The 8,274-nt window shown below is 35.6% G+C and overlaps 1 pseudogene; it reads right to left on the bottom strand.

Moving 5' to 3' along the window:
• Window positions 1-3,179: 3,179 nt before the first annotated feature.
• LOC113040381 (dual specificity protein phosphatase 12-like) lies at window positions 3,180-8,274 on the bottom strand (annotated as a pseudogene).

Below are 8,274 nucleotides of genomic sequence, written 5' to 3'. Positions count from 1 at the left end.
TTTTATAGGCAAAATTATAGAAAAGGTAGTTTTTAATCAGCTGAACAAATAAGTAAACTCAAATGGATACCTGGACAATTTTCAATCTGGTTTCCGACCGCATAACAGCACAGAGAACAGCACTCATTAAGATAATAAATTATATTCGCTTAATTCTAACTCAACAAAATATCGGTGCTGGTATTGCTAGATCTCAGTGCTGCGTTTGACACTATCGATCATAACATACTTCTAGAGAGACTGGAAAACTGGGTTGGGCTTTTCTGGGATGGTTCTCAAAAGGTTCAGGTCATACTTAGAAGGGAGATGTTATTATGTGAGTCTAGGAGAGCAAATGTCTAAGTGGACGTCCATGACATGTGGAGTCCACAAGGCTCAATTCTTGCACCCTCTTGTTTAGCCTGTATATGCTCCCACTAAGTCAAATAATGAGAAATAAACCAAATTGCCTATCACAGCTATGCTGATGATCCCCAGATTTACCTAGCCTTATTCCAATGACTACAGCCCCATTGACTCCCTCTGCCAATGCAATAATGAAATTATCAGTTGATGTGCCAAAACTTTCTTCAGTTAAACAAGGAAAAAAAATGAAATTATTGCATTTGGAAACAAAGATGAAGTTTTCAAGGTGAATGCATACCTTGGCTCTAGGGGTCAAACAAATAAATCAAGTCAGTAAATCTTGGTGTGATTCTGGAGACAGACCTTAGTTTCAGTAGTCATGTCAAATCAGTAACTAAATCAGCATACTATCATTTAAAAAACATTGCAAGAATTAGATGTTTGTTTCCAGTCAAGACTTGGAGAAACTTGTTCATGCCTTTATCACCAGCAGGGTGGACTATTGTAATGGGCTCCTCACCGGCCTTCCCAAAAAGACCATTAGACAGCTGCAGCTCATCCAGAGCGCTGCTGCCAGGATTCTGACTAGAACCAGAAAATCTGAGCATATCACACCAGTCCTCAGGTCCTTACACTGGCTTTCAGTTACATTTAGGATTTAAAGTACTTTTACTCGTTTATAAATCACTCAATGACCTAGGACCAAAATTTATTGCAGATATGTTCACTGAATATAAACTTAGACACGACCACTCAGATCATTAGGGTCAAGTCAGTTAGAAATACCAAGGGTTCACACAAACAAGAGGAGTCCGCCTTTAGTTACTATGCTGCCCGCAGTTGGAATCAGCTTGCCAGAAGAGTTTAGATGTGCTAAAACATTAAATCATTTTAAATCTAGACTCAAAACTCATCTGTTTAGCTGTGCATTTCTTGAATGAGCACTGTGCTATGTCCGAACCGACTGCACTGTATTTTACGTATTCACTGTATTTTAAGTAAAATCATTTTCTATTTTTAACTGTTTTAAATTCATTTTAAATAAGTCTAAATAAAATAAATACGTTTTTATTTTCGTTATTCTTTTTCATGATTATTTTATTTTCTTTTATGTAAAGCACATTTAATTACCATTGTGTACGAAATGTACTATATTAATAAACTCACCTCGACTTGACTTATAAGAACAGCATCTTTCTTAATTTCAGATGTGTGGCATGTCTGTAAAAACTGTTATTTACACTACTCTAAGTTTTTTTTTAGGCTAAATTGCTACTATTGAAAAGGTGAAGACTGGTACTGCACAAAAGTGCCGAATTACAGCTTTAAGTGAGTCTCTGATCCAATCAGACGCCTAGCTTTTCCACACCTCCATCTCAGCTCTAACCAAATAAACCACGTATATTCCTGCCAAAACACCAATTTGATTATTTTAATTTTTAAATGTTCTTGGCAAAACAAAAACAACTAGTCTGTGTAAGAATTTCATTTTGAGGAGTGTGTTCCTGAAATCCTGCTCCTCTCTCAGCTGATGGAGTCTCACTTATTATGCACGTGTGCAGCGGGTGGCTCTTCACTCCTTCACACTTCACAGAGAGAGTTCAGGTCATTACATGAAGGATATGACCCTCATAAACACAACAGGATCTCACAACTCAATGCCATAACCACCCACAATGTCACTCAGACTCCCTCAATAAACATCATATAAACATCCATGAACTTAGGGCCAGGAAGAAACCACATGGTCATGAATCTGTACTAGTGCTACATTTCAAACAAATATACAGTACATGATCTCCAATGGAGGAACTGTTTTCTGTGTGGCACTTCAGTGCAATTTATAATTTCTGTGAGCAGTTTATTTTTTATTTTTTTTATACAGCAGCAGATTAAGCGAGCCAGAAGCCAAAACCGTTAGAAGAGATTAACGCATTACACTAACACATCTATTACTTCATAACCAAGACAAATAGTCTCACATTTGCATTAAATGCTGATCATATGTCATCTATAGCACCACTGTAAACGAAAATTAATACTCCTTTGTCCTTCTCAGTTTTGATTATCACGCAAAATGTAATCCAACTGTACAGTACTAGCTATCTGTCGCCACCTACAGGATGGAAAAACCCATGTTTTTCACAATTGAGATCTTTGTTAATTTACAGTGTGATGCAAAAGTTGGTTGAATTAACCATACTCGGCTTCTCATGAACAAAGACAGAACCAATTAAATATATCCTGAATATAGACTTATGTTTGGGGTCAGTTAGGCCTGTCGCGATAACAACTTTTTGTTTTGAGATATTTTGCCCCAGTATTCTGCATATTCCATATGCACAAAAGCACTTAACAAGGCCATATCTGCAGATTAAACTTTTTTGTATATGCATTTTGAACTAGCACCAACTACACCACATTATGTAAATTTTTTACACATTTTTATGTAAATATAATGGGCAATATATTGCATCACCAAAAATTATTGAGATCTTGTACATATATTGTGTAATAAATCGATATATTATTACGACAGTCCTAGGGTCAGTAGATTTTTTTCTAAAAAAAAACTCACAAGGATGCATTAAAACTGTTAAAAAAGACAACGTAACAGTAAAGAAAATGATCATGTTACAAGAGGATTTCTATTTAAAACTGTTTTTTTTTTTTTACTTTCTACTCATCAAACAATCCTGAAAAAATTGCAACACTGATTTTCAACACTGATAATTATAATAATTTACCTGAGCAGTACATTAGCCTATGAGAATGATTTCTGAAGGAGCTTGTGGACACTAGAAAACTCATATGATACAGATCTTAATGGCGGGTCATTTGAGTTCAGACATACTGATGTGTTTGACTTAATCCACTCTGTTCTTGTGCATCTGCAAGGCTGGTGTTACCCAGCTCCCACACAAACACTGCTCACCAGACCAGTTAAAGGAGCCCAGCTTTGAGCTACACCTGGGACACAAAACCACAAGAGAGATATTTTTTTGAAATGTCATTTAAAAACAAAGAAACAGAAAAGTACACACATTTATTGCACAGCAAATACAATCTCTGGCCTCCCAAGCACAAAATATCATGCAATATCTTTAACCTTTTAAATAAAGGATAAATCAATATTAAATCTACTCCATTTTCTTTCTCAATAATCAAAGAATATACGCTTAGCATTAAACAAATGTACAGTTGAGAACAATGTTTTGATAATTCTATTTAATTGTGTGTCCAGATGTGTGAAGCAGTGAGGTATTACCTGTCCTTCCATAACACCCAGTAAGGCTCCATCCACTGCAACGGCTCTATAAAGTAAGATGTGCACTGTCTCTGATCCTCACTATCACTCACTATCCTCATCTTCTTATGAGAGAACGCAGAGGCTCCACTTCCCACACAGTGACGGAGAATGCTGGAGCGACGGGAAAAGTGCTGCATCTGTAGGGAAACAAGACAACAGCAGGTTGTGACTGCAGTGTCCGTGAATTCAAAATAACTGAGAGGATATCAACAGAATTTTTTTTAAAAACTAAAACAATTCACCTGCACTTTCTACATCTCTATACAGCTTCTGCATTCTGGGTTTGTGCAGGGTCAACAGCGAAGACATCTTTAGGCACATTCTGGAGTTCTGAATTGATCGAAACACGTGACTTCTGTATAACTTTTCTTTCATTAGTTGTATTCATATTAAAGGGTGTAGAAAGCTGAATGAAAATCACAGTACACTGTTTTTAAGCAAAAAAGGAAATTATGTAACAACCAGTATATTCTGTCATTTTCTTCAACCTAAACTGTTTATATAACAGATCTGTGGCCGCCTAAAAAGGGGAAATAATATATTACAATATATCACAATATATTTTAAGAAATATATTGGTAAATATATTTTTCCCTTTCGTAAGGGGTGCCCAGCTGGTCCATAAATGCTTCATTCATTCTGAGAAAATGAGTGGGAACTCTATTCAATAATAATGCTCTCACAAGTGGTTAGTATATGCATAGTATATGCATCCTGTAAATTCCGATCTTGTGTTTTCATCAGGTGAGCAGTCACCACAGCAGGGCCTGTACCATGAAGCTGGATTAGGTGGCTAGCCAGCTATGTTTTCAGCTTAGTTTCCGCCAACCCTGGGTTTTAGGTACTATGAAAGTAGGCTCGGCTTTAATCGGTGTTCGTTGCCATGGTATCTTACGCTGCCACGGCTAACCTGCTCCGGGGCAGGTTATGTTCTGGATTCAAGGTCTCAAACTGAAGGTGAACCAATCAGATGTGAGAGAAGTGACACATGTCTGACACAAAGTCACTCCAGTTTATCTTGCTCCAAAGGTCACTAATGCTAAAAAAAAAAAAAAAAAAATAGAAGTCTGGCTTTAATGATAATAACTGAGTCATTTTATGATTTAAATAATTATTGTGATTCATATTATTATTTATCCATTATTAAGCCATTTTAGTTTTAACAGTTATTATACATTATTTTAAATACATATTAATGTATACATATAATGTAATGTAAATAAGCTGTAGTATCAAAAGATTGCACTATTTTAAAAATTACAAATCTGACCCTTACATGTTCAAGTCTCTATCACTATATTTTTTTCAAATGTATAAACTTAGTTAACAAGTTCCACTTGTGACTACACTGATGGAGCAAGATAATTTATTTTTATAAGTCCTCCTTCATTTTCATATGACATTTAAATTTGTCATATTCTTCAATCTCTTAACCTTTTAGCAAAACCTTTAACCTTTAGTTTTGAATCTCGCTGGGTCTCTCACGAGAAGTAAATCAAACAGCTTTGTGTTGCAAGGCTCGTGATTGGTTGGTTCGCCAGTGATGTCACACATTCATGTACACGCGCTCCACAAACTCAGGATCAAAGCCTGAGTTGACAAAGAAAGTTGATGAACAGCATCATGGTACCAACAAAGCCGGATTGGAGAGGTTTGGTTTTGTCAACTCAAAACTAATCCTGTAACTCTGAATTTGTTCAGCTACCACCATGGTACAGGCCCCAGCACTTCTGCTTTGCCTTACATGGCTTTTTAAATTAATTATACAAATCTGAATCTAAATATTTCAATGAATACATTGATACTTTATCAAATAGTTAATTATCTGAATGTGTATTCATTAATGGGCTGTTGGGATTACATACTTTTATTACATACACATTACTTAATACATAATTAGATTCTTAGCTACACTTCTGCTTATAACTAAGTTAAATTTCCTGGGCTAGGTTTTGAACAAAACATAAAATTAGCTGTAGAGTTTATTCATTCAAAATCATTCTGTTTTGCAAGATCTTCTTAAGAAGACTTTAGTGTAAACATCAACGCTAAACGCATGTGCTACTTGCTGTCAAGAAGGACGTCCGGTAAAATGTTCATAAGAAATAAAACAAAGTCAACTTGTTTAGTTCCGGGCAGAACGTTGTTATTATTAAAGCTTCACAAAGCCTCTAGAGGGCGTTAATATGAAATAAATAAACACTTGATGTTTATATTACAATATTGAAAAACGTGTTAAGATTTCTACCAACAGGAATCGCAAAGCGAATATGTTTTCATTGCTGTCTATGTGATTTATTTTCTAAAATTAATCATGTTTATGAGCAAATAAAGACACTGATATTTGCATTTTTACATCATTATTTTCAAATGGAATTGAATTTCAATGTACGAGGACATTAAGCTAACTGTAATTGATATGGACACTGGCAAAATGACAATTCAAAAAATGAAGCCCTAGAAACACTCCTTCAATCTGCTCCATTTTTAGACAGACCTTTCTAGTGTTGTAGTGTGATCTGCCATCTTCATGTTCAGCCAAGTTCATCGAGAACAAGAAACAAGGGTCTAGATTTATTGTAGAACCATAATCAGTTTAAAACATAATTTTACAGTAGCTGTAGCCTACCTTACAATATTGCCAACTCAGGGATCTGCACTGTACTAGATTTGATCTCTTTTGCATCCTATCATTTCCTGTTGTGTGGTCTAGACCTGTAATCTACCCCTTTTGCAAAGCTTTTGGCTGTCCTGCATGTGCTTAATGAAAGCCAAAACTAGAACATTTGAGTGAAGGAGTCCAGTCCACTGCACCTCATGACCAGCACATGCTGTCTTTTTCACTTACATATATGCTAATTCTTCCCTCATTCCTGTTAACTGTCTTTTCTCAGAGATATTAGACTACAGTTGGATTATAAGTCTTCGGTGAGAATGATGGTGGAGTAGGCATTCTACATGGCATCTAGATGAACACATAAACAAGTCACTGCACCCATTACAGAGCAGATGCCTGTGCTTTAATCTGACTGGTCCTCTCAGGACAAGTCCAACTTAGCCTCACTTGGTCCCTCAGAATCCCTGTCCAACCTGTTGCACGTATGTCTTTCCTGGGATTCACAAGAAAACTGATTATCACATGAAACCCAGATTAGCAGAATTTTTGTTGTTTTTTTTTTGTCAGCAGCTGTCACGTGATGATTAGGGTTATTGATTTTGGTAAGGAGCATCAGAAATTTGCACCAGAATTTTTAATTTGTCTGGACCCAGGAAGGCAGATTTAAGATTAAGGGCTTAAAGCAATAAGAACTGATGCTTCCTAGAAATGAACATCTGTGCGGACATCAACAGCCTTCAAGTTGTTCTCCTGCAATCTTCGTGGTTGTTCTCCTGCACCATTCATGAAATTTAGAGTTACAAAACTTCATTCGCTTTTGCAACAGGACATTGATAGGAAATGAAAAAGTACAGATCATTGTTGAAAGTTCCTCCTTGACTGAGTATTTTCAATGAAGGAAATGTCATTTACATGCAACGATTCTTCTGGGCAAAATAAAATAATTTATAAAAGCATACGGAAATACATTTTGGGTGTCACATTTGTTCCTTGTCCGAAATTGTCAGAAGTTCTGAATTCTATGAAGACCTAAGAACTGAAAATATTGTTGAAATCTTTACTATTAAAAAAAAAAAAAAAAAAAAGGTTATGCTCTGTGCTGTAACTGGTCTCTTGGTCACTCTTACACTAAACTTTTTTGACAGTTTGACTAGTTCGGCAAAATTTTATATGAACATTTTTAAGCATTTATTGCATGAAAAACAACTAGGAAAGCAATCAATGCAAATAAATTATATAAGACCTTTCCTCAGAACACACTTAACTTTTCGAGATAGTTTTTGGTATGACATTATTTTTTTATTTGCCTGCTTGCTTTGAGGATGCCAATTTGATCCATGGTTGATCATTTAAAACCTTAGAAATGTATTTATATGAAAAGTTTAGATTAAGGAAATAGTTTTAAATTTAAATTTACTCACCCTCAAGCCATCCAAGATGTAGATGAATCTGTGTCTTCTTCAGAACAGATTTGGGGAAAAGATTGCATTTTGAGGGTTCAAATAGTTGTTAAAAACATCATAATAATCCACAAACAATCCACACAACTTTATCCATGCATGTTTCCTATGCAGTTTTCCACTTCACAAGATGCTAATTGATGGACTGCATGCAGTCATCTGGATTACTTGTGGATTATTGTGATGTTTTTATCAACTGGAGGATCCATTGGTGAACAAGTGATGCTAAATTACTCCAAATCTGTTGTGATGATGAAACAAACTTATAGTATATTGGGGTTGGCCTGAGGGTGAGAACATTTACAGCAAATTTTCATTTTGGAATGAACTATTCATTGAAATAGTGTGCTATGTTAAAACATATTACTAAAATACATTTTAAATGTTATATGTTATAAAAGTTTGTATATTGCAAAGAAGTCCAAATACTTTTTGTGGCCACTGTGTATAATAACTTCCTTACTATAGCCTTCCTTACTATTACCTTTCCTCAAAAGCACCTGGCCTTGGCAGCCTCTTTGAAACTTCCCTGCAGAGCTCAT

Source organism: Carassius auratus, chromosome 2, assembly GCF_003368295.1.
Source record: "Carassius auratus strain Wakin chromosome 2, ASM336829v1, whole genome shotgun sequence".
NCBI classification, from domain to species: Eukaryota; Metazoa; Chordata; class Actinopteri; order Cypriniformes; family Cyprinidae; genus Carassius; species Carassius auratus.
Note: the sequence above shows the minus strand (reverse complement) of the source record. Positions and strands in the feature narration are given on the sequence as shown.